Here is a 27,177-nt window from a genome sequence, read left to right on the forward strand (position 1 = left end):
AAAAAAAAAAAAAAGAAATTCACTTCTCAGAATCACATGGCTACTAACTATTGATTAGGGGATTCAAACCTAAGTCTCTTTGACGTGAACATCAATCTTGAGCCACGAAGGCCAAGTAAGAGTTAGCCATACAGGGAAAGGTGGAACAGGCATTCCAGGCAGAGGAAGCCTGAAGGTATGTATGTCAGCAGGGGGAAGACCAACTGCAGGCTGTTTGGGACCATGACAGTGTGCAGTACAAGGCTGGGGGCAAAAGATGAGGGTGGAGAGGCAGGCAGAGGCCAGGCCATGGTGGGCCTTGCTCTATAGGCTGAAGGTAGGAACTTTGACCTGAAAGCTATGAGAGCCCCTGAAGACTTAGAAACACTACAGTGAGGTGTGGTGAACAGGGCAAGAGTGGGGGCAGAATTTCACTAATCAAGCGTTCGATGATGGTGACCCAAGCTTAGAATTCTCCTACGAGAAGCATTAGTAATATGATGCTCAGGCAAACTCAGTGGGGGGGTGAATGGCAACACCCCCAGAGAAAAGTGAATTCAGGAGGAGCAGCAGAGGGGCCTGCATGCTTGGAGGCAGGAGGGGGAATGGGGTGGTGAGGACTGGAGACAAAAAGTGGGGACGAGTTGAGTTCAAGTTTGGATATGTTGAGTTGGAAATGACTGTGGGACCACCATGCGGAGATGTCAGATGGGTTGCTGGGTTCACAGTTCTAGGCTCAGAAGAAGGGTCTAGGTAAGAAACAAAGATTTGGGGGCTCCTGGGTGGCTCAGTCGTTAAGTGTCTGCCTTCGACTCAGGGCGTGATCCCGGAGTCCTGGGATTGAGCCCCGCACTGGGTTCCNGCTGGGTTCACAGTTCTAGGCTCAGAAGAAGGGTCTAGGTAAGAAACAAAGATTTGGGGGCTCCTGGGTGGCTCAGTCGTTAAGTGTCTGCCTTCGGCTCAGGGCGTGATCCCGGAGTCCTGGGATTGAGCCCCGCACTGGGTTCCCTTCTCCGCTGGGAGCCTGCTTCTTCCTCTCCCACTTCCCCTGCTTGTGTTCCCTCTCTCACTGGCTGTCTCTCTCTCTCTGTCAAATAAATAAATAAAATCTTAAAAAAGAAAGAAAGAAAGAAAGAAAGAGAGAGAGAAAGAAAGAAGGAAGGAAGNCCCTGCTTGTGTTCCCTCTCTCACTGGCTGTCTCTATCTCTCTGTCAAATAAATAAATAAAATCTTAAAAAAGAAAGAAAGAAAGAAAGAGAGAGAAAGAAAGAAAGAAAGAAAGAAAGAAAGAAAGAAANGAAGGAAGGAAAGAGATAGATTTGAGCTGGAAATTTGGGCAGGAAAAGATTGTAATAATCAGCATTGACCACTAACCAGGTGCAGTCCATAATGCTTTTTAAAAAAGTATTTATTTATTTGAGAGACAGTGAGAGAGAATGAGAGAGAGCATGAGTGGGAGGAGGGGCAGAGGGAGCGGGAGAAGCAGACTTCCCGCTGAGCAGGGAGCCTGATGTGGGACTCGAACCCAGGACCCTGAGATCACTACCCGAGCTGAAGGCAGATGCTTAACCTCTGAGCCACCTTGGCGCAGTCCATAATGCTTTTCATGCATTTTCTCTTTGATCCTTTCAACAACCAGATGAGATAGGTACTGTTATTATCCCCATTTTACAGACTGTGGATCTAACTGAGCCCCAAGGCCGTTCAGTACCCCGCCTAGGGCCACACTATTGGTAGAGGACCCACACACTTCTACGCCTTCACTTGCCGAATGTTTGTGCCTGTGATCCGCAGTGGAGCCATATTTTCTGCTGCCGTTCAGTACAGATATATATATATACTTCCCCGAAACATAAGTTGCATGAGATCACACTGAGCCCTCTGCTGTTTCTTATTCTATTTCACTTTTGAAGGAGGCTGGTTACAGCCCACAGCTTGATTCCCAACGCTCTCTTGAAACCCACAGTTGGAGCACTGCTCTTGAACACCCTCCTGCCTCCCACCCCTGACTCGGGATGGCAGCGGGACAGCGAGGACGAGGCGATGTAAGTGACATCACAGACGTGAGGAGGGAAATTCACTTCAGGGTGGTTTGAAGTTAAAAGCAGAGCAAGATGAGAAGCGAATCTCTTCCACCAAATCATGCCCGGAGGACACGTCTGTGGGAGCTAGCTCTTCAGCAGTGAGTCATTTACGGCTGTCACTCGCTTTTATGGGGATGGAAGCCACCTTTGCTGCCAAGTTTTTCCACTGTAGGGAACCGGAAAAGATGCAGATGCCCTTAACTTTGGAGAACATTGAAGTGTTGGTCCTACAGTTGCTACAGGATTACATGGCAGCAGGCTTTGGGCACACGGCCCAAAGGAAAGCAGCCATGCGTCTGGCCTCCACTTTGATGTAATTCCTGCGGACAGTAATTGCAATAGGAAATAATACTGCCAAGGCGGAAGTTATGGAATATGACATTTAACATCTTGCTCAGCAGGAAACGGTTTTGTTGGCAGGACTCAAGGAATTCACCCCCCAAATATATCATAGACCCTAAATGTACATGTTCGTCCTTCCTTCCTCTTCCCGGGAAGAGGGGAAATGTTCCTTTTCACTGGCATTAAGGCCTTCTGAGTGGCCCATCTGCCTCCTCTCACCTCCCCGGGGCCTCACTCCCCGAGTTAACCCTTCCTTCCCTCTTTATCATCATCACTCTCTCCTTTAGCGGGTTCCCCTCCCCTCTGGCTTCGAACACACATGAGTACCCTCTAGAAAAGCCCTTCAGCACGAAGAAACGATGGGGGTGACGTAACTGTTCTCTGTCTCGATGCTGGTGCGTTGTCACAGCTCCCAGAATCGAGGGGTGGCGCTACTCTACATAAACTGTATCTCAAAAACACAGCTGCAAAATAAAAGCCCCCCTGACCCTTTCCTTGCCATCCTGCCATGCTGTGAAGGCCGTCCTCTCCCTCCCTTCCTCTCCCTGACACTTTCTCCTTCCACTGCCCATAGTTGATAAACCCATAGTCTTCCCCACAGTTGGTCCCCAGCCAGTTCTCTTCCTGTTCTCCTCCCACCTTCCTGTGGCTCCTGGTGCCGAAACGTCCACACGAAACCGTCTTTCCCTTCAGCTTTGGAGGTAGAGAACTTGACAGTTTCTCCTCTGCCTCTTTAAATGTTGCTTTGGCTCACTCGTAATCCTCTAACTCTGGGAATGTGCCAAAATAGAAAGCCCACTGCTTTCTCTAAATTCTCTCCCTCAGAGATCTCCCCACTCCCAAGGCCCAAAGGATCGCTCAAATGCATTTGACTCCCCAAATCTATGCCTCAAGAGAGGACACATGGTTCCTGGGGACATCTGCACTCGGCTCTGTCCCCACCTCACATGCTCCCTTTGGCAGCTGCCCTCACTGGTGCCGATGACTTCCCCACCAGTCCTTCTCCCAGACCAGAAAGCCCGGAGACACCACTTAGCCTTCTGTGTCATCAAGACCAAAGGAGATAGAGTGCTCAGTAAACTGTCCCGTTCTCGGCTTATAATGTATTAGCATTGCAACTACTTTAATCTTTTCAACACTTCCTTTAAAATGTCGGCAGATTTTACCTACTTTCTCTCCATCCTCCACTCCAAGCCCATGGCTCCCTTCCTTCCTCGCAGCGTGTTCTGAGTTCTCTTGATAGGGCGTCTTTACTGAAACAACCTTTCTCCCTCTTACTCTGCAGCTCAATACTCTTTAAAGGCTCTGGTATGGGCTGAATTTGTCCCCCTGAAAAAGATATGTCGAAGCCCCCAGTAGCTAAGAATGTGGCTTTATTTGGAAATAGGTGTTCTTCACAAAGGTAATCAAGTTCAAATGAGATCATTAGGGTGGGTCCTAATGCAGCATGACTGGTGTCCTTATAAAAAGGGGACATTGCACACAGAGACATACGTACAAGAAAGACAATGTGAAGACACAAGGAGAACAGCCCCTCCAAGCCAAGGAATGCTTGAGGCCACCAGAAGTCAGGAGAGAGGCACAACAGTCTCCTTCACAGCCCTCAGAAGGAACCTACCCTGCCCACACACTACAGCACCCGAATAGCAGTTCACCTTTCTCTGTCTGGCACTACAGATCCTCTCCGGTGTGGCCCCATCCTCTCTCTTCAACCTCAATTCCCAAGACTTCCCTACCTAGACCTACTGGTCAGTCCCTCCTCCAATCACAGGTGTCTCCCTGCTCATTTCCACCTGGACTATGGCTCTGTACTCTTTCTTGGGATGTTCCCAGTCTATCATGCCCTACCCACTTCTCTCTTCCATCTAAATCTCGACATTCTTTAAGCTCGTTCATCCCTCTTCCTTAATTACACTGTCCCTGATTTCTCAGCCTATGTTTTTCTCTCTCTTCTCTGAATTGTCATTGTACTTCTCGTCTATATCATATAAGTTGACACTTGATTATGTCTTGTTTACGTAGCTCCCTCATGGCTTTTTGTGTGGTATTCTCAGGTTTAGAGTGAAATTTTAAGTGACTATTCTCTACTAGAAACCACTTTTCTAGACACCTTCCTAAATTTGCTTCCTCGATAAAACATCCTTTCATCTAGAGCTTCCCATAATTTTTGTATTATTTTATCGTATGTCATCCAATCGAGTTTTACTGCGCATTTTGGTTTAGTGAGAAGGACATCATAGATGGGAGTCCTAACTCCTCCTTTACTGGAAAAGTCACTGAACTTCTTAGAGTCTTGGTTTCCTCATCTCTAAAATGTTATCTCTCAGAGTCATTGGTAAGATGGAATAATTTATGTGGAAGTGGTTGTTAAAAGGTAAAGATGTAGGGGCGCCTGGGTGGCACAAGCGGTTAAGCGTCTGCCTTCAGCTCAGGGCGTGATCCCGGCGTTGTGGGATCGAGCCCCACATCAGGCTCCTCTGCTGTGAGCCTGCTTCTTCCTCTCCCACTCCCCCTGCTTGTGTTCCCTCTCTCGCTGGCTGTCTCTATCTGTGTCAGATAAATGGGTGGAATCTTTAAAAAAAAAAAAGGTAAAGATGTGCTCAAACATGAGATTAAATCATTATTATCATCTCAGGGCCAATTTAGCTCAGCTAGTTAGGGGCTATGCTGATGAAATCATGCCCGTGAGCCAAGCGAGATGGTTCTTCTTCTAGATTCATGGCACAGGGACCAATAATTTTCATGACTCATACAGAGTGAGAGGAGGGATGGGGAAAACTGCAAAGCACACCCTAAATAAAAGATAGATAGCATACAGTCACCTCAATCTACCTAAGGCATGCAGGATCCCAGACTTTTGGAAGAAATAACAGACAGGCCCTGATGTAATCAGCTCTGGTACAATAAATCCACAAGATAATACAGTATGACTAATTCAAGAGTTTAATGTGTTGTTTTGCTTTGGTAATTGTATTCTACCGGCTTTAAGACTGAAAGTTAACCAAGAATTGCTACATGTGCCTGCAATACAAAAAGCAAGCCAATCTCTGTCAATTTAGAATTCCAATATGGTTCCTCCCATGAGCATATTGAAACAGGAAGAGCCAAACCCTCGCTCCAACTTCCAGTGAGGATGAGATTTAGTAGTATACAGACTCTAAGTGTTTGGTTAGTATTCGCATCCTAAAACCCCCAAACCTTCTCTACAAAACCAGCCATATGAATTTGGACTTGTTGTTGTTTTTAAATGTAAATGTTTCTATTTTAAAGGGGTGCCAGTAACTTTTTCTTTTACTTCACCTTCGGTATTTGTCCCATGAACTTTATACACTGGCCAGTGATTTCAAGTGAATCAAGTGATCATTCTTAAGTTGCAGACACCAAATACAGCATGCCAAGTAAAGTACATAAGTATTATAGCAGAGATTATGTGTAACATTCAGAAAGCTGAGCCCTGGGGGCGCCTGGGTGGCACAGCGGTTAAGCGTCTGCCTTCGGCTCAGGGCGTGATCCCGGCGTTCTGGGATCGAGCCCCACATCAGGCTCCTGTGCTATGAGCCTGCTTCTTCCTCTCCCACTCCCCCTGCTTCTGTTCCCTCTCTCACTGGCTGTCTCTATCTCTGTCAAGTAAATAAATAAAATCTTTAAAAAAAAAAAAAGAAAGCTGAGCCCTGGATCTCTAGGGACTGGAAATTGAGGTGGGGGGGTGACTGGGTGGCTCAGTCGGTTGGGTGTCGCTTTCAGCTCAGGTCATGATCCTGGCGTNCCCTCTCTCACTGGCTGTCTCTATCTCTGTCAAGTAAATAAATAAAATCTTTAAAAAAAAAAAAAAGAAAGCTGAGCCCTGGATCTCTAGGGACTGGAAATTGAGGTGGGGGGGGTGACTGGGTGGCTCAGTCGGTTGGGTGTCGCTTTCAGCTCAGGTCATGATCCTGGCCTCCTGGGATCGAGCCCCATTTTGGGCTCCCTGCTCAGCGGGTGGTCTGCTGCTCCCACCCTCCTCCCCCTCCCAATGTGCTTACCCTCTCTCTCTCTCCCTCTCTCTCAAATAAACAAAATATTTTTTAAAAAAAAGAAAAGAAAATAGATCTAGGACACAAGCTGGAGATCTGAGTGTCTCCACCTAGAATGACTCCCTCCCTCTGGTCGCTGGTGAATTCCTGTCCGTCAATCCCTTCTCCCCCCCCCCCATCACCCATTAACAGATACTAACAGAATGGCTAAATAATGAAGATTGAAGACTAACCTAGCCATAGACAGATCTGGCAGCACTTTGGTGAGTGCATTTATCCAAGGGACTAGGTGAAGAGAAAATGGCTTAGGAAAAAAAAAAAGTCTAGGAAAAGAAATTTAGTTCTATGTAGACTTAGTCCTAGCATGGAGCTTATTCTATGTGGAATAAGCCCCCAACATGCCAAGAATATTTTGTACTGCGTTACAAATGAAAACCAGCTCCCATGCAGATGGAATTAAGAATTTCATAACCCCATAAATCTGCCTTCCTCCTAGGACAGAAACTGCTTTAAGTAGTCAAAGCAAATTCTTAAAGATTTCCCATTCTTGATTTGTAAAGGCTTTTTGGAAAGTAGGATGAATTCGATCTGTGATAGATGCTTAGCAAAAATTCAGGATCTTTGTTGAAGCAAAACAATGTACGTGGACCACAAGTAAGATCCTTGTCGAGGAAATCCCTGAGAAATCTGGTTTTTTTTCTCTCAATGAAATTGTGTTAAAAATTTCTTCTGTGGGATCTAGCTGAAGTGGAGATACTGGAGTAAATGTCCCAAGCGGAAGGGGCACTTTGCACGGGGCCCCCACACCCTTCACTCCTACCTCTTCCCTTTCTGGGTTTCTAATTTTTTCATGTTGTTGTTGTGGGTGGTTTGGCAGCTTTGTATGGATTTTAGCCTTCGGGCATCAATTACTTTGTACTTTAGGTTTCTGGATTGAGAGGTTTGAGGAGGAAAGGGATGAAGGACACTCCAAGGGTAATTGCTACTTAATAGCCAAAAATAGGGAAAAATAGCAACAGGAGTGCAATTAACTTCTCCTCATCTTTCCTCTAAGCAAATGGCACCTGTCATATCACCTCAACAGGCAACGTGACTGTGTGGCTTCCGTGTGACCTGGGGCAAAAGAGAGGATTTCCTATTTAAGGCTCATTTGTTGTAGAGTGTGTGGCCTGTCAGACTGATGAAGCATTCATTGCTTCTCTAAAACGGAAAGAGCTTTGTAAAGAATTCTTTTTAATGGTACCAGGAATCTGGAGGCCACATTCTATAACTATGAAATTTGGTTTTGATCAGCAGCTGCATTATTGGCTGAGATTTAGAAGAGAAAGGCCCTGAATTTTTTGCCATTTGTTTTCTGCAGCAATCAAGACACAAGCATTCAGCCCATTCGAGTATCTTTTTATCCACTTTCCTTGGGGTGACCTCTGATTGGCCATGCTAAATAAGGGGGTAGCCAAGAAATGCTAACATTTCCTAAGAGCTTCACTTTTCTAATCTCCTCCTTTGACTAAAATGGTAATTATTTTTGCCTTTCCTAACAGAATCCAATGCACGGAGTGAGTGAAGGAAAGGAAAGTCTGAACATAGGCTGAGCGATAAAGGGGAGCCAGCTGGCACAATGCTGCATAGAGACGATTCCCTTGCCAACGCCGTGGAGATTACTAAACACCGAGGTAGCCTGTGCTGTTGCTGAGGCCAACTGTACACTGATTTTGAATTACAAAACCACTTCCACTTATAAAATAATTAAGTCACGGAGATGAAAAGTACAGCAAAAAAAAGGGGGGGTGGTATCAGATTGACCCCAAGCTCCCCTTCTTGAGTATCCTACAAATTCCTACCTCTTTTGTCCCCCTCCACCCCACTCCTCATGCCTCGAGTTCTCTATTTTAATTCCCAGCGGAATCATAAGTACGGCAGACTGACCAGCTACAAAGATAGACGTGCACACTCCCATTGTGTCCAATGGTCGAGGACACGCAGGCAAGCTAACAAGATGCAAATCCTATTCAATGCGGCTAATGCCTTGTTCTATCCCTATGCAAAGGCCCAGAAAACTCATTCTTTTAGGCAGTTTTATAATCTAGCTCTGACACCGTTGTTGAATGTGTAACACTAATTTAAATAAATCACATGTGGTTAGCAAAAGAGACAGTTCTGTCTTTGTTTAGTCTGCGAGGTTATTTTCATGATTAAAGAGACCTGATCTCATGTCCTTCCGCGAGGTTCAAGGATATGTATCATTTACCCTCCAGGAATGCCCGCATCGTGGGTCATTTGGGTGCTAGCCTGGTCCCTGCAGAACTGCTCGGTGGCTAGGGAAGAAACATTCTAGGAACAGTGGCATGCATCGAATAGGGGTTTTGGAATTATATAGCAAGTGTCACTTCACCCACATTGTGTTGAAAGAGACAAGGACACAACTTTCTCTGCCAATGGAAGCAAAGCCCATGGCAAGGGGAATTTACCCCCAGAATGGAGGTGGCCCTCTCAACTCCCCCCTCCTTACCCCCCACTACCTGATTCCCTCAGGAAGTGGTTGTAGTTAACTATAAAAAAGGGTCCTCCCACAGCCTTGGACCTGCCTTCCAAGGTGAGGAACTCAGGGCAGAGGTGGGAGGAGGCTGCCCACTAATGTCTAAAGTTAGCACCGAGGTTTGACATTGCTTCCAAGGCAGATGGCTGCCTTTTACTCGATTGTACCTTTCAGATCATAACGCAGGGGGCTTGAAATGTAATATGTGTCCAATAATCCTGTTAGCTGACAGACTGGGCTTGAAAACATCTTTCCTTTCTTCTACCTGATTGGACAGAATAATCTGAAACAAAAATGGGTCTAGTCCTTCACATTTTTGATCTCACGTCAGATCTCTCTTTTCAGGAGTCTTAATCGGAAAGATTTTCCAGTTGCTTTACTTCCTGGTCCTCAAAATCATCATCCCTGAAGGTTGGTAATGAGAGTCCTAAAGTGCTAGACCTTTCCCTAACGGGAGATTAAGCCGGTCAGCAAAATTTTATGCCTCTCTTGATATTTTGGTTTAAACCAGTGACCATGTTTAAGCTAAACAAGACATCCCCCAAACAGCAAACATTCTGAAACTTGGAAATCGTTTACAATAAGGAGATAGTGATTTAAAAGGTGAATCACCTCCCAGAATTCCAACTGCCTCCACCATATTTCTACAAACTGCTCTGGTTCCAGAAGTTTGCATTTCTTAGGTTCCTTCGTTTTCCTGCAGTTAAGGCAGAAGCCAACCTGTATCCATAGCTTCTATTTGAGCACTTCTAAACTGTCCTAAGTTAATAAAGATGCTGACAGACAGTGTTTTTGTTTGCCTCAAGGACACATCCTAATCTTCCTGCCCAGCCCTCCTGCCTATCTGAATTGCATCCAGACATCCAGTATGTTCAGAAAAAGAAGCATGTAGTGAAAATTCTAGGGAGGGGATATCTCTGTTCAAGGATTAAGATGAGATTCACAGGCAGGATATGCAAAAATGATAGTTTTCCACAGGAAAGAACCAGCAGTCGTATGACAAAATATTTGCCCATGAAAGCTCAGTTTCTGAGATTCGATTTCCACTAAATTCTCAAAAAACACATAAAAGCCGAGGGGGTAGTACACAGTGGTTCATTGTCACTAGATTTCCTCCCCTTCGCTTCCCCTCTACTTGTTTATCTCAGAGGGGCACTTGTCAGTTCTTCTAAGACCAAATTCTATCCAAATCAAAGACCTTCTATTGTCTTCAGAGAAAATAATGAACTAAACTCACAGACTTGCAGGAGCTTATATAGACTTTCCAACCAGCAGGTCAGTCTCAAGGTCTAATATATAAGGGCACAAAAAATGTTGATAACAGAGCATGATTGTACCTCAGCCTTGACTCAAGTTTTTTTTTTTTTTTTAAGAGTTTATTTATTTATTTTGAGAGAGAGCATGAGTGAAGGCAGAGGGAGAGAAAGGATCTCAAGCAGATTCCACGCTGAGCGCGGAGCTCTAACTTAGGACCCTGAGATCATGGCCTGACCTGAAACCGAGAGTCCGGTGCTTCACCGACTGAGCCACCCCCAGCGCCCCTCGATCCAGGCTTTTAAGATAACAGTCTCAGAGAGGCTTCTCAAACCGACATCCAGGAATCTATCTTCTCATGAAACCCAAAAGAAAACAGTCATTGTTCCTACCCGCATCATTAGCGGCGGCATCAAAAGCGTCTTGCCAGTACCTGCCAGCATAAACTTTTAGAGCCTGAACAAATCAAGCTAAAAATTGTCTTTAGGGAATTTCTAACCCAAGATAGATTTGGTGTGAAGCGAGCAGTGTCATTTTTAGTGGAGTGGTGAGAGGAGAGACTTCTGATATTGTTATCGCCCCAGGACTTCAGGATGGCATTTTCAAAGGTTCCTTGGGCATTACTGTATTACCCGATTGGTTTATTTCCACTCAACAGGCAAATTCTCACCAAGCAGCCCTTGGAGAGTAGTGAATTACAGCTGCTCTGAAAAGGCCAATAAACAGATCACTCCTGAGCCCCAAGGTAAATATCCAGCTCTTTCTAGTGTAGTTAGCAGACAGAAATTCAAAGGACAGAATTCAACCCAAGGGCAGACCAAAGAAAAGGTCAGAATCTATGCTGTTAATTCTCAGGAAGACTCCCTACCCCATTTATATTCAGCGCCTTATGGGAAGTTCCTTCCACTAGTGTTCCAATAAGAAGCAGAAATGACAAGCTGACCAATCAGGAAACCATGGAAGACAACATTAAAATGACAATGCAAGAAAAACAATTCAAGATGTAGATGCCATGCTTACTTTTGAAAGATACAGTGGAATTTCCAATGGAGGATTTAATAAACATAGAATTTTCCAGGAAAATAAGACAGGACTTGGGGAAATCTGAGAATACTAATAAGGAACACTGTCATTAAACAAACCTTGACACTGAAGATAATGATAGCCTAGATTCCATGATCCAAAATAGAGTCATGGTATGTACCTAAAAGGAATAGTGTAGAAAAGGGTAGAAAGAAAAGCGAGAGCACAGGGAAAAGAATGTGCACACATGAAGGTGAGTGAGGTGTGGTGTTAACCCTCCACCTAGTCCAGAGTATGACTGAGTTATCTCACCATGAAGACATTCCACTAATCTCTGTGGCCTTGCCCAACTCAGCCAAATCCCAATTTACCTTAAGGGAGGAGGAAGGCAGAGGTTTTCGGTTGCTTTTAAATTGATCCTTAATTGCTAAATGTACCTACATCTGCAGAGGAAGGAAACATGTGCGTCATAAAAAATTCAATCAAATTCTTTGCCTTGTTGGTTGAGGTTGTGACAAAGTGTTCTGAATCATTCCTGCTCTCTTGTCTCTTTCAGCTGAAGGGCAGATATTACATCTGTTAAGGGTGAAATCAAGTGGAAATCTGAAACTAGAGGTCAAGTAGGGCCAGGAGGTAGTGACCCAGGCACAGTCCTTCCTCCCATCCCCTGGTAAAGGAACCTGGGAATACAAGTTATGGTACATCAATCCCATAACCACATTCTAAAAATATTGATGAAAAAATTAGTCTCCATTTTTTATAGGCCAAAAATTGTCTAGTGAAAAAAAGCACTGGTGTGCATAGGCCACAAGAACAATAATGCCTCTTTCCCTAGGGGCTAACCTCATCTTTGGATGTCTGGAACTCTACGGACTTTAAAATTAACTGTGTAAAAAGCATTTGAATCTAAAGCTGTCTCTGTTTCATAATTTAAAGCTGGTGATTTCCTGGGGGAGTGGAGGGGTAAAAATGCTACCAGCTGCTCTATGGGGTTGGATTACAGGTGGGAACAAATTTGGGGTTCCTAGAACGCTTTGAATCTGACAGGCGTTTCATGCGACAAACCTTTCTCTCCACCCCAATTTGTCAGCAACATGTGGGTTTTCACCATGGGGCATGCATTTTCAAAATAAATCCTATACATCAAAAATAAATCATATCCATCCTGCAAACCCTCAAAAATCAACATCTCCCTTCTCTAATTAGCTAGAGCTGTAGCATGAACGAGAGCTGCATGGAAGCTAATAGGAAGGAAAATTTGAGTAGTTTTGCAACACGACCCAAATTTAAGAGGGAGAGGAAACCCATCTTTTTGAAATTATTAAAGCAACCGCTTTTAAGATCGCAGAATATTCACTTTTCCCCCTTGGTGCAAAACGACGTTAACAGCTTTACTTCCGAAGCTGTGCACTGATACCGCAGGCCGGGCGGAGGAGCCCGGTCTCCCGGGGGACCTGGGCCAGCCCGGGCCCGTGTGCGACGCCGCGTCGAGGCTTAGCACTTCCGCGGCCCGGGCTGACAGCGCCGGCAGCCGCGCGTCCCCACCCGCGCCCGCTCCCGCCCGGCGTCGCAGCACCGCGGGCAGGATCCGGAAGCGGATTCGCGAAAGGCTGCCCACACCGCAGTCCGCCCGGACCTGGCCCGGAGCCCAAGGCTCCAGGTGGACCTGACCGCGCCGCCCCAGCCCCGGGGCTGACTTACTGCCCGTCGGCGACTCGCTCGGCGGAGAACTGGCGCGCTGGCGGACGGCGGCGGGAGGCGGGAGGCTGCGGCTCCGCCTCGGCCTGGGGCGGCGGTCCCCTCCCGGGCCGGCGTTTGCTCGCGCGCGGCCCCGGCGGCGGCAGGCGACCTCGGCCCGCGCGCTCCTCCGCGCCCGCTCCTCCCGGAGCCGTGCCTGGAGGTGGGGCTGCTTCACCGCCTGATGTGCTCCGAGAGCCGGGCTGAAGTGGCCGAAACAGCCGAGCGGGAGGAAAGCTGCCTCCCAGCTGGACGCTGGAGGCCCTTAGCTCGGGGTCCCCGGCTCTGCAAGGCTCTCTGGTTGGTCATTTCCATTCTGTGCCGAAGCGCAGGGCGGACAGACATCTGTTTTCCATAAGCCGCGAGGCACAGGCAAATCCTGGATTACGTGTTGCCCAGCCCTCGCAGCGTTGCCAAACCCCGCACCGCAGCTAATCCCCGCACAAAGAGCAGGCAAACACCACGCAAGTGGGTGCCCAGTTCCAGAAAGGTTCCCCAGTGCGATGACTAAAGGCTCCTGCGCCCAGCCTCCGGGGAAGGGCCAATCGCAGCCCAGGGGGGCAGAGGAGGGGGGTTGGCTCGGTTTGCAGGTCTAGTCCGGCAAGCGCGTCCTCCCTGCCAGTCCTGTAAACACAAATGCAAACTCTGTCCCTCCCGGGGAAATGACTTGTTTGATGAGGGTAGGAGAACTGAAAAGGGCCAGCGTCCATTACAGGACAGTTTATACTATTGAAAGCAGTCACGACTCCGAAATGTGAGACAGGAAAAAGCCTCTGCGTTTACTTTAGTAAATTCTGACAACGAGTCAACTGCGACACAATCAGCACTGAAAATGATGAGAAATTACTACCTCTTAGGGAATTATTGTTTATTCTGTAAAATAGGTTGGGGTCGGAAGTCTCTCCCAACTCCCCACCCCCGACTTCCTCGATTCCTTCTAGAACCGTTTATGAGTGCCTCCCATGTGCCAGGCAATAGGCCGAAAAGAGAAAGTTGGAAAAAGCCTGCAGTCTCTACTCTAAAGCGCCTTACTACTGGGGAGCGGTGGGGGGTGAGTGGAGGACACCAACAATTTCAGCGCATGGAGAAATTGCTATGATAGAGTATACGCCCAGAGGGTTAAGGGAACATAGAAGCAGGTTTTCAATCATGCTGGAAATCAAGAAAGGCTTCCCACAGGAGGCTGCATTTGTGTTTTTTTTTAAATGTTTTTTTATTATATTATGTTAGTCACCATACAGTACATCCCCGGTTTCCGATGTAAANGAAGGCTTCCCACAGGAGGCTGCATTTGTGTTTTTTTTAAAATGTTTTTTTATTATATTATGTTAGTCACCATACAGTACATCCCCGGTTTCCGATGTAAAGTTCGACGATTCTTTAGTTGTGTATAACACCCAGTGCACCATGCAATACGTGCCCTCCTTACTACCCATCACCGGTCTATCCCTTTCTCCCGGCCCCTCCCCTCTGAGGCCCTCAGTTTGTTTCTCATAGTCCATAGTCTCTCATGCTTCATTCCCCCTTCTGATTACCCCCCCTTTCTTTATCCCTTTCTTCCCCTACCGATCTTCCTAGTTCTTATGTTCCATAGATGAGAGAAATTATATGATAACTGTCTTTCTCTGCTTGACTTATTGCTGCATTTGAGTTTTGAAAACTGAGCAGGCATCAGGCAGAATGTAGAGAGAGAGGCAGGGGGAGGATCTGAACTTCTGTATGGCTGCAGAAAACAGGTGAGAGAAACAAAGGTGAGAGATATGATTATGGAGTCAGACCTCTAAGGTCTCATCTGCTAAAGTCTGGGATTTGACCTTTGGAAGCTATGGGAAACTTTGTGTTTTGGACGGATTACTGGGGAAGGTAAATGGAAGGAAGACAGCCTAGGAAGGGGGTGGAGGTGGTCAAGGACAGATGGGAAGGACTCTAAAGACGTGAGAGAGGCGAAACCATTAGGATGTGGTGCCTGGGAACAAGAAGGGGAGTGGAGCTGGAGGCTCTCAGCCAGTTTCTGACATGCATGTGCACGCATGTGGATGGAGAGTACCCTCTGCCAAGACAGAGAAATAAAGGGGGAGCAAGTGGGACCAGAGAAACGATGAGCTGAGTTTAGGCAAGTTGACTGTATGGCTTTTGTAGGATATCCACATGCAGATATCCCAGCAGGCAAGACAGCCCCTTGGATCTGTAAGGCAGTTCCGGTGTTATGGACTAGCAATGCAAATTCGAGCGTTGTCCACCTTTAAGCAGAAGGTAAATACAGGAGTAGAAAACAATTCACTTCGTTTGCTAGGCTGCCATATCAAAGTTCCACAAACTGAGTGGCTTCGATAACAGAAATGTATTGTCTCACGCTTCTGGAGACTAGATATCCAAGACCAGGGTGTCAGCAGAACCATGATCCATCTGACAGTGCCAGGCAAGAATCTGTTCCAGGACTCTCTCCTCGCTTCTGGTAGTTCCTTGACTAGTGTAGTTCCTTGGCTTGTGGCATCATAACCACAATCTTCACATAGTACTCTCCCTGCGGGAGGGTGTCCACGTTTCCCCTTTCTGTCAGGACACCAGTCATATTGGATTAGGGGCCCACCCTACTCCAGGGTGATCTCATTTTAACTAATTACATCTGTCCTTATTTTTATTTCCTATCTGGAAACGACCTTATTTCCATATAAGGTAACATTCTGAGGTAGTGCCGGTTAGGACTTTAACCTGCGAGTTTCAGGGGGACACCATTTAACCCACGACATTCACACAATTTGGACTGAGTTATTTGGAGCAGGACTGAACATGTCATGAGGAGAAGCACCAGCTTTAAGCAGGCTCAGAGAGCAGCTCTGGGTGGAAACTGAGAAAAACTGATGAGAAAGGTCCATGAGGGGTGACCCACACGCAGGGAAGGGGCATGTTTTAAAAAAGGAGTATTTAACATTGCCACATGCTTAAAAAGCCAGGAAAGATAAAGTTAGAAATTGCCTATTGCTTTTGGGTTGTTGCAATCATGGGATCAAATGGCCGGACTAGTAGATGAACTTCAAAGGGCCCACTTAACTCCAACATTTTATGACTTTAAAACCATTGTCCAGGCAAACCCATTGAGAGAAGTGTGGGAGAGCAGACATCTGTTTGCGCCTCGCCTCCCACACTGCATCCTGCTTTCTCAGCTTCCCTTGCAGGTAGGGCTTGAGACTGTGACGTGGACTCTGGCATTCAAATGGATAAACATTAGACTTCAGTTGGGATGAAGGCAATAGGAGACGACAGACCCCAGAGAAGCCATTTTCTGTCTGGTCGTAGAACCTGGCAGAGTGACATGGACCCTGAGGGCCCACAGGGGCGAAGGTCCACCAGAGGGTCTGCGGTGGCTGTGTTCAGAGGAGCAGAACTAGGGCTCATTCTGGAACCATCCAGTGGTATAATTTAGGTATTACTCTCAGCTGAGTAGCCTCCGAGCCTGATTCTCTAGATTTCTTGGAGATTCTCTGAGCCACTTAATATTCTTCTTTTTCATTTACTCTTTTAAAGATTTTATTTATTTATTTGAGAGACGGAGAAAGATAGGAGACAGCACGAGCAGAGGAAGAGGGAGAAGCAGGCTCCCCCCTGATCAGGGAGCCCGACGTGGGGCTCAATCCCAGGACCCTGGGATCACGACCTGAGCNGAGACAGCACGAGCAGAGGAAGAGGGAAAAGCAGGCTCCCCCCTGATCAGGGAGCCCGACGTGGGGCTCAATCCCAGGACCCTGGGATCACGACCTGAGCTGAAGGCAGATGCCCAACCAACTAAGCCCCCCAGGTACCCCAATATCCTTCTTTTTGAATAGATTAGTTTTATCTAGATAAAATTCACATACTATAAAATTCATCTATTTAAGTGTACAATTCAGTGGTTTTTAGTATATTCACAAAGCTGTGCAACCGTCATCACTATCTAATTCCAGAACATTTTCATCACCCCAGAAAGAAATCTCATGCACACTAGTGGTCACTCCCCATTCCCCCCTCCTCTCAGCCCCTGGTGACCACTAATCCACTTTCTATCTCTAAGGATTCGCTTATTCTGGACATTTTCTATACATGGAATCATACAATTTGCAGCCTTTCAATTAGCAAATTTTTTCTAAGGATTATCCATACTGCAACACATTCCAGTACTTCATTCCTTTTTAGTGGCAAATAATATTCCATTGTATGAATAGACCACATTTTGTTTATCCATTCATCAGTTGATGGACGTGTGGATTGTTTCCACTCTTTGGCTAGTGTGAATAAGGCTGCTATGAACACATGAGTACGGTGTTTTGTTTGGACATGTATTTTCATTTCTCTTGGATATTCCTAAGAATAGAGTTGCTGGGTCATAGGATAATTCTGTGTTTAAAATTTTGAGGAACTGCCAGACTGTTTTCCAAATCAGGTACATCATTTTATATTACCGCTGGCGATGTACGAGGGTTCCAATTTCCTAGTGGGTGTGAAGTCGTATTCATTGTGGTTTAGATAGGCATTTCCCTAATGACTAATAATGCTGAGTATCTTTTCATGTGCTTATCGGCCATTTGTGTATCTTCTTTGAAGAAATGTCCATTGAAATCTTTTGCACATTCTATTTTATTTTAAAGATTTATTTAAGGGCGCCTGGGTGGCTCAGATGGTTAAGGGTATGCCTTCGGCTCAGGTCATGATCTCCAGGTCCTGGGATAGAGCCCTGTGCAGGGTTCCCGGCTCAGCGGGGAGTCTGCTTCTCCCTCTCCCTCTCCCTCTGCCTCTCCCTCTGCCTCTCCCCCTGCTCATGCTCTCTCTTGGTGTCTGTCCATCTCAAATGAATAAAGTCATGAAAGAAAGAAAGAAGGAAAGAAAGAGAAAGAAAGAAAGAAAGAAAGAAAGAAAGAAAGAAAGAAAGAAAGAAAGAAAGAAAAAAGATTTATTTATTTGAGAGAGAGAGAGCATGCGTGGGTGTATGAGTGGGGAGGAGCAGAAGGGGAGGGAGGGAGAGAGGGAGAGAGAGAGAGAGAAGCAGACTCCTCGTTGAGCATGGAGCCCAACATAGGAGCTCCATCCCAGGACCCTAAGATCATGCCATTAGTTGAAATCAGGAGTCGGATGCTCAACTGACGGAGTGTCCCAGGAGCCCCAGAAATCTTTTGCACATTTTTAAAAAATAATTTTTAAAATTGTAGTTAAATATATATAACCTAGAATTTACCATTTTAACCATTTTTATGTGTGCAGTTCAGTGACATGAAGTACATTCACAAGGTTATGCAACCATCATTCTTTCCCCATTAAAAAAAAAAGATTTTATTTATTTATTTGACAGAGAGAGAACACAAGTAGGCAGAGTATCAGGCAGAGGGAGAGGGAGAAGCAGACTCCCCACTGAGGAGAGAGCCTGATGCGGGGCTCAATCCCAGGACCCTGGGATCATGACCTGAGCTGAAGGCAGATGTTTAACCGACTGAGCCACCCAGGTGTCCCTCTTCCCCCATTTTAAATTGTCTTTTAAAATTTATCTTTTATTATTGAACTTTTATATTCTGGATACAAGTCCTTTATCAGATATATGATTTGAAAATATTTTCTCTTATTCTGTAGGTTGTCCTTTCACTTTCTTTGTGGTGTCCTTATATTTTTTAATAAATTCATTTTATGGTCAAACCAACGAGAGTAGTTTCTATTGTCAGTAGTTAAGGACACTGGCAGATGCACTGAGTTCTATTAAATACAATCCTTTACTATCCTACTTTCTATAACGATCTGTCTCATTTCTCATCTTCTATCCAATATTGCCTCAGAATTTTGTTTTTTTTCCCCTAGAGCTTTTCTCATTCTTTTTTTTTTTTAACATGTATTTATTTGTTTGGGGGAGGGGCGGAGAGTCAGAGGGAGAGAGAATGTCAAGCAGACTCCCCACTGAGAGTGGAGCACGTTGTGGGGCTTGATCTCATGACCCTGAGACCACGACCTGAGCCAAAAGCGAGAGTCAGATGCTCACCTGACTGTGCCATCCAGGCGCCCCAGAGCTTTATCTTATTCTATCTGAATCCCACTCACCCACATCTTACATTTCTGGGGCACAGACCCAAAGTATTGATGGCCACCACCAACTCAATTATAGCTACCAGCAGCCCCCTCAACTATTCCCACCTCTATCCAGTCCTGACCCAGAACCTTGGAAGTCATGTGCAGTGTTTTCCCTCTCTCCAGACCCCTCCCACTCCACCCCTCCCTTCCCTCTGTTACGCTGCCATCACCCTGTGGGATCTTATGAATGATATCAGCATCCTATTTAATCTTTACACCATCCATAGTGCGCAGGGCAAGGCTTTGCCAAAACTTGGAGCACAACGTGTTAAACTGAACTGAATCTTGTGACTTATTTTCTTATTTTTTTAAATTCTGAAACATGTATACAATCTTTGATTTTCAGCTCTTCTCTTAATGGCCACATTTGGAGGATTAGGACCTAATCTGGGATGCAGGATGAATCTATAGTGTTCAGTTTATGACTGGAAGAACGAAATTCTTTTGGGGGTTAATCTCTAGGAGTTTGTGAAATGGTGAGAAAAGGTAAAGCTTCCCAGAGAAAGTTCTCAGGACCCAGAGAGGAGCAAAGACTATTATTTGGGGCATCATAAGTCAAGGTGAAAGCCTTTCCTGGCAGATTTTTCTGGTGGATGGGGCTTCATGACTGGCCCTGCTCAGTGCTTGGAATCTGCTTAGTTTTTGTAGGCTCTCTTATCCCGCCCCCTGGCCCCTGCACCTGTACAGAAACCTTAAACTTTCCAGATTCAGGGCCAGCTGAAAGGCACCTGTTTGAAATAGCTGGAAAGGGCCTGGGTTCATTCGGTCATAAATCCAACTGATGTTTACTGAGCACACACTTTAAATGCAAGGCACCTCTCTGGGCACAAAAAGGAACAAGGTTTATTTCCTGTAATAAGGAGTTGGATGATGACTAGGACGGTCAAAACAAATACAATTAACTGCAGCCCAAAGCAGAATTACAGAGGTATAAAGGGGCGCCTGGGTGGCACAGCGGTTAAGCGTCTGCCTTCGGCTCAGGGGGTGATCCCGGTGTTATTGGATCAAGCCCCACATCAGGCTCCTCGACTGGGAGCCTGCTTGTTCCTCTCCCACTCCCCCTGCTTGTGTTCCCTCTCTCACTGGCTGTCTCTATCTCTGTCAAATAAATAAATAAAATCTTTTAAAAAAAAGAGGTATATAAAATTGTTTTGAGGATTCACAGACAGAACTCACCCACTTTTTCAAGTAGCAGGAGAGGCTTTACGGAAAAGGTGGGAAGGGAGAGCTAGGCTTTGCTTACAAACTTAGGACCTCTAAGCCTGATCCCTGCTCTGCAGGAGCTCCCACACTAGTGGCAAAGAAAATCACATGTACATGCAGCTGTAATGCAAGACCATACGCGATAAAAGGGATTTGAAAGTCACCGAAAACTGAGATCACTTCCTACTACAGTAACCAGAACTTCATGGAAGGGTGGGCTTGGGCCCTAAGAGATGAAATGGATTTATTAAAATGCATATTTCAGATAAAAAGCAATTAGATCCTCTAGAGAATTTGGAAAAACCAGAAAAGTATAAAGAATAAAACAGAAATCTATCTATAGACCTTCTATCTATGATAAATAAATTGCAAGACATACAATATGCTTAGTACATCTTTGAATATGAATAGAATTAGTAAATGACATTACCATTTATTGTCTCTCTTTTTCTTCGTTGTGCATATTTTTACTTTTTCTTTTTTTAAAGATTTTATTTATTTACTTGACAGAGATAGAGACAGCCAGCAAAAGAGGGAACACAAGCAGGGGGAGTGGGAGAGGAAGAAGCAGGCTCTTAGTGGAGGAGCCCGATGTGGGGCTTGATCCCAGAACGCTGGGATCACGCCCTGAGCCAAAGGCAGACGCCCAACCACTGCGCTACCCAGGCGCCCCTGTGCATATTTTTACTATACATAAAATCTGGAACTTTTTTAAAAAAGATTTTATTTATCTATTTCACAGAGACAGAGCACAAGCAGGGAGAGTGGCAGGGAGAGGGAGAAGCAGGCTCCCCGCGGAGCAAGGAGCCTGATGCGGGGCTCAATTCCAAGACCCCAAGGCCCAATCAACTGAGCCACCCAGATGCCCCTGGAACCTGTTTTTAAAAAACATATCCTGTCAAGGGTGCCTGGGTGGCTCAGTCAGTAGAGCGTGGGACTCTTGATTTTGGGATTGTAGGTTTGAGCCCCACGTTGGGTGTAGAGATTACTTAAAAAAAAACTCTTTAAAAAAAATAAAATAAGAAAATAAAAAATAAAATCTTAAAAAATCCTATAATATTCATTTTATATCAAATTATTAGAAAACGCCTTTTCAAATAACCAAGAATATGCCATTAATTGATGTATCATTTATACAAGTTTCCAGACTGTTCACGTTTAGATTGTTTCTAAACTTCCAATTATTATAAATGAAACTTCAATGAAATTGCTAAACACAAATCTTTGTCTACATCTCTATATTTTCAAGATAGACCCCTGTAAGTGGAATTATCAAGTCAAGGTGTATTCACATTTCTAGGGCTCTCAAGAGAGTAAGACTGCACAATTACTTTCTTGAAAGGTTATATCAATTTACATTCCCATTAGCAATGTATGAAATTGAGATATGCACCTTCACCAATGGTGTTCCTTTAAAATATCTGCTAATCTGACTTTTTTCATGACACATCTCCAAAGGCAAGAGAAACAAAAGAAAAAATGAACTTGTGGGACTTCATCAAGGTAAAAAGCTTCTGCACAGCCAAGGAAACGGTCAAAGAAACTAAGAGGCAGCCCACGGAATGGGAGAAGATATTTGCAAATGACACTGCAGATAAAAGACTGGTATCCAAGATCTACAAAGAACTTCTCAAACTCAATACACGAGAAACAAATAATCAAATAAAAAACTGGGCAGAAGATAACAGATACTTTTCCAATGAAGACATACAAATGGCTAACAGACGCATGAAAAAATGTTCAAAATCATTAGCCATCAGGGAAATTCAAATCAAAACCACATTGAGATACCACCTTATGCCAGTTCGAATGGCAAAAATTGACAAGGCAAGAAACAACAAACGTTGGAGAGGATGTGGAGAAAGGGGATCCCTCTTACACTGTTGATGGGAATGCAAGTTGGTACAGCCACTTTGGAAAACAGTGTGGAGGTCCCTTAAAAAGTTAAAAATTGAGCTACCCTATGATCCAGCAATTGCACTACTGGGTATTCACCCCAAAGATACAGACGTAGTGAAGAGAAGGGCCATATGCACCCCAATGTTCATAGCAGCATTGTCCACAATAGCTAAATCGTGGAAGGAGCCGAGATGCCCTTCAACAGATGACTGGATTAAGAAGATGTGGTCCATATATACAATGGAATATTACTCAGCCATCAGAAAGAATGATTACCCAACATTTGCAGCAACATGGACGGGAGTGGAGGAGAATTATGCTAAGTGAAATAAGTAAAGCACAGAAAGACAATTATCATATGGTTTCACTCATTTATGGAACATAAGAAATACCAGGAAGATCGGTAGGAGAAGGAAGGAAGAATGAAGGGGGGTAAACAGAAGGGGGAATGAACCATGAGTGACTATGGACGCTGGGAAACAAACTGAGGGCTTCGGAGGGGTGGGGGGTGGGGGATTGGGATAGGCTGGTGATGGGTATTAAGGAGGGCACATATTGCATGGTGCACTGGATATTAGGCACAAATAATGAGCCATGGAACATTACATCAAAAACTAAGGATATACTGTATGGTGACTAACATAACATAATACAAAATTATTATAAAAAATAATAAAAAATATCTGCTAATCTGATAAGGAGAAAATAGTAAATCGTTTTAAAATTTTGTATTTATTCATTAATATAATATATGTCACTTATACTTCAATTAAAAATAACATTTTTTTCAATTTGTATTTATTTGATCACTAGTGATGTGGAACATTTTAAATATGATCATTTCTATTAATATTTCCTTTAAGTTTCCGGTTCATGTTCTTTATCCATTTGGGGGGAGGGGGAGGAAGTTGGGGAGAATCTGCAATTCTCTCAGTCTATCTTGGCTCTCCCATGGTTATCATTGTGTGAGCATCAGCCACGGTAAGCGTGATCTCATTCATTCATTTTCCTCTCTCTCCCTCCCTCTCCCCCAACTCTTCTTTCTCCCTACACACCTCCAAGAAAGCCCCTGAACATAGCCACCTACTTCATCTGGTGCTCAAAGAAACCATGCTCTGCTGTAACATGGGAGGTAAAACGGGTGCTATTGGGACAGTACGTCCACATTGTCAAGGGCCATTTGTCACTGAGCCTCTCTCCTTCAGCGCTGACTTTAGAACCTAAGCTCCCCCTATGACCTAAGATTAAACTCCACAGCGTTCCTCTCTTGATTTCCCAAGTTTCAACTGACCTGTACTTTCCTGCCTTCATGGTGTCTGTTCCCGCTGAGCCTGGTGTGGCCTTTCCTACATTTTCTCTAGACCGAATCCTGATGAGGACGCTCAAAGAGTGGCCCTTGGATGAGGGTAATCTCTTCCTCTGACTCTCAGAGCACACTGTATGTAGTTCATTGACAGTGTTTTCTAACATCTAATGTAATGTTCTGGTTACTTGTGCGTGCCGTTCCCCTACGTCATGACTTTACAAACTCCTTGAAGAGTCTGTATAGGGTCTATGCTCTCTGTGTGTCTGGATTTCTGTAATAGAGTTAGCAGAAATCCAAAAGTGTTTGACAAACTAAAAAATTAAAAGTCATTTAACAGAGACACTAGGGGGAAAGAGAGCTACTTTGAAAGGGAAAACAAACCTTAATTTTAATTGTATTGGCTATGGTAATATTACAGACTGAATTGTGTCTTGTCCCCCCCACACCTGCCACCCCCCGGGGAGGGCCAAATTAATGCATTGAATCCCTAACCCCCCCATTAAGATATTTAGAGATAGGGACCATGGGGAAATAATTGAGGTTAAATGAAGTCATAAGGATGGGACCCTAATCCAATAGGATTAGTATCTTTATAAGAAGAGGAAGGGACACAGAGCTCTCTCTCCACTTGTGTGCACGGTAAAAGGGCCATGTGAAGACACAACCTCTATCTTTGAACCAGGACTGGATCCCTCACCAGAACCTGATCATGCAGGTATCTAGATCTTAGACTTCCAGCCTTCAGAACTCTGAGAAAATAAGTTTCTGTTGTTTAAATCACCCAGGCTGTGGCATTTTGTTATGGCAACCTGAGCCGACTGATACAGAGGTGATGGTAAGATGTTAGGTAGAAATGGAAGACAGTCAGTCTAAACAAAGGAATATTAGTAACCTAATCAAAGAACTCACAGAATCTCATGGAGAGACCATTTAGGGGGTGGTAAATAAAGGAGGAACTGGGAAACATGCCTCCTTTTGTCTTGTCATAAAAGGCACAAGATACTCTCTTATTTTGCATCCTTTTAAATCCCCTATGGCAAAGGAATAACTGATGAAAATTACAACTAGAGTCCAGGGACTGAGAAACTGAGTGGGGCTAAACAATTAATTTTAGATCAGATATAAAATCAGCAAAGGGAAATGAGCACTAAAATAATATTTCAGAACAATTGGGAATCTGACAAGGAAATTACCACTGGCTTCCATGAGGGTAAGAGCATACTCTCTTAGAGTGTCTTCTGGATGCTATATTGATCTTCTTGAGCTGAAGCATTAGCCATGGAAAGATGGTCCTGAGTCTCCAGGGACATTACTCAATCGGGGCATCAGGCCAGATCACAGAACCACACATGACTTCAAAACCAAGCATTAGGGAAGAACACATTAGAAAGGCAAGACGGAAAGAGAATAATTCTCTCTGGGATCTTAGTATTTGTTCTCAGGTCCTTGCCAAAAACTCACTCATCATAAACTCTGCATATGTTAAATACGTGTCATGCTTTTGAAGTCTCAAACAAAAAAAAAATCTTACTTGGACAAAACAAAAACAATAAAAAGAGGCAAAGGGCTTTTTGAGAACCCTACTTCTTAGAACTGTTGTAATTCAATGTCTTTTCAATTCTTGCATTAGCGATTCAAAAAAAGAAACCATGAAAATGTTTCTTTCAAAATTTCCTTTTATCCAACATGAGGAGAAAATATGGTGACAATTGAGTCACTTTCTTATTCTTTATGATAGATTTCAATGTATTCTGTGCCTAACATCCAAAACATGTGTATCTGATACATAGATTCTTTTTTTAAAATAAACGTTTAGGGGCGCCTGGGTGGCTCAGTCAGTTAAGCATCTGCCTTTGGCTCAGGTCATGATCCCAGGGGTCCTGGATCAAGCCCTGTGTCGGGCTCCCTGCTCAGTGGGGAGTCTGCTTCTGCCTCTCCCCCTGGCTCGTGCTGTCTCCCTCTTTCTCTGTCAAATAAATAAATAAAATCTTTAAAATAAAATAAGCTTTTAATAAGTATAAATTACAAACAGGAAAGTGCACAAGTCCTAAAGCAACAGCTCAATGAATTATCACAAAGGAACGAAAAGAGGGTAAACACCAGCCAGATCAAGAAACAGACCATGACCAGCACCACCGATGCCCCTTTCCAAGTGTAGTTTTGAGCTAGATATATTTTTTCATGATAGTAAGTGCCTAGATCGGTCCACGAAAGCTAAAAAGGTTTATGAATACATTGCCCAGGGGCTAGAGGGACATCTCCATTTACTAAGGCCTTCCTTATCTAACTTAGATTCCTTAATCAATTGCAGGGTGCTCGTGGGAACACAAATTAGCATAACCATCCAGTGTTATTGGAAAGTAGTTTAAGGATATGTATCTAGATCCTTAAAAGTGTTTGTACGTTATGCTCTAGTAATTCCAGCTTAAAAATTTTTCTCAAGGCAATATCAGAGGTGCGCTGATGGGTATTTGTCTGGACCACAACATAGGGGTAGTAGCTCTGGGATAGCTCTGTCCCTTCCTAACTGTGCGATCCGGGACAAAATATTTCACCAACTGCTCTGTGCCTCAGTTTCCTCATCTGTTACATGGTAATAATAGTAGGTTGTTACAAAGAGTTGCATAAAAAACTTGAAACAGTGCCTGTCACATAGTGGTTTAACATTTGTTAAGAACTATTAGTTATTATTACAAAACCATTCATCACATTATTTATAACAGAAAAAATGTTAGAAAGACATGAAATGACCAGAAATAGGGGAATAAATGCATACACTCTTGCGCACCCATACGAAAGAATATGAAGCACCCCTCGGGGGATGGCACGGGGGTTAAAAATGCAGGCTCTGGAGCCCAAATGCCAGCCTGCCCCTGACCAGCTGTGTGACCTTGGGCAACTTTCTTAACTCTCTGAGCGTCAGTTTCCTCATTTGAAAATAGCGACTAAAGGGCGCCTGGGTGGCTCAGTTAGTTACACATCTGACTCTTGGTTTTGGCTCAGGTCATGATCTTAGGGTCATGAGGTCAAGCTCTACGCTCAGCTCAGAGTCTGCTTGAGTTTCTCTCTCCCTCTGCCCCTCCACTAGCTTGCTCTCTCTCTCTCTCTCAAATAAATAAAATTTTTTTGTAAAAAAGAAAGAAAATAGAGAATAAGAATATCTATCTTGGAGTGTTCACTAGCTTGTAAACATAAAGCACTTAGAACAGTCCCTGATACACACTTAGTGCTTAAGCAGTGTTAGTCCTCTCCATCGTTAGTCGAAGAGTTGTAGCCTGATGGCCTGGTGATACCACACGCACAAAGGTTTCCAGTCAGGGGCTGAAAGTGCGTGCTCTGTGAGGAGAAGGCGAACGGAATAAAACCTAAACCCCTTTCGGAATTAATAAGGGAATTACAGATACAAGCCTAGGCCTGGACGCTACGTGCACATTTACCATGAGAAGGAACTGGAAAGAGCTGTTCCACTGGCAGCACCAGAATGCATTGCTTTGACTAAAAAGAAAAAAAAAAAAAAGAGTCCCCCAAACAAGAGCTCCTGCCACAGCAACAAACAAGACTTGGGGGGAGAAAAAAGCTGGGCTGGTTTCCCTAATCTCCAGCNAGACTTGGGGAGAGAAAAAAGCTGGGCTGGTTTCCCTAATCTCCAGCACCCCCCACCGCCTCTTTTCTTCTCCCTGCCCCCTGCCCCCCTCCCTTCCTTGCCTTGGGCTTCCC

General features: G+C 44.6%; 1 protein-coding gene across 8 annotated transcripts in view; it reads right to left on the reverse strand.

Moving 5' to 3' along the window:
* Positions 1 to 27,177, reverse strand: part of TRIM2 (tripartite motif containing 2) — a 159,584-nt gene that overhangs the window by 84,419 nt on the left and 47,988 nt on the right. For 2 of the 8 annotated variants that reach the window (XM_034661507.1, XM_034661506.1), the window contains exon 1: positions 12,933 to 13,479. The exons of the other annotated variants lie outside the window; for them this stretch is intronic. The gene's annotated coding sequence lies outside the window, so the exon portion shown is untranslated. Of the gene's footprint in view, positions 1 to 12,932; positions 13,480 to 27,177 lie in introns of those variants that run through there. 8 annotated transcript variants of the gene reach the window in all.

This window comes from Ailuropoda melanoleuca, chromosome 5 (genome assembly GCF_002007445.2).
Source record: "Ailuropoda melanoleuca isolate Jingjing chromosome 5, ASM200744v2, whole genome shotgun sequence".
In the NCBI taxonomy this organism is placed as follows: domain Eukaryota; kingdom Metazoa; phylum Chordata; class Mammalia; order Carnivora; family Ursidae; genus Ailuropoda; species Ailuropoda melanoleuca.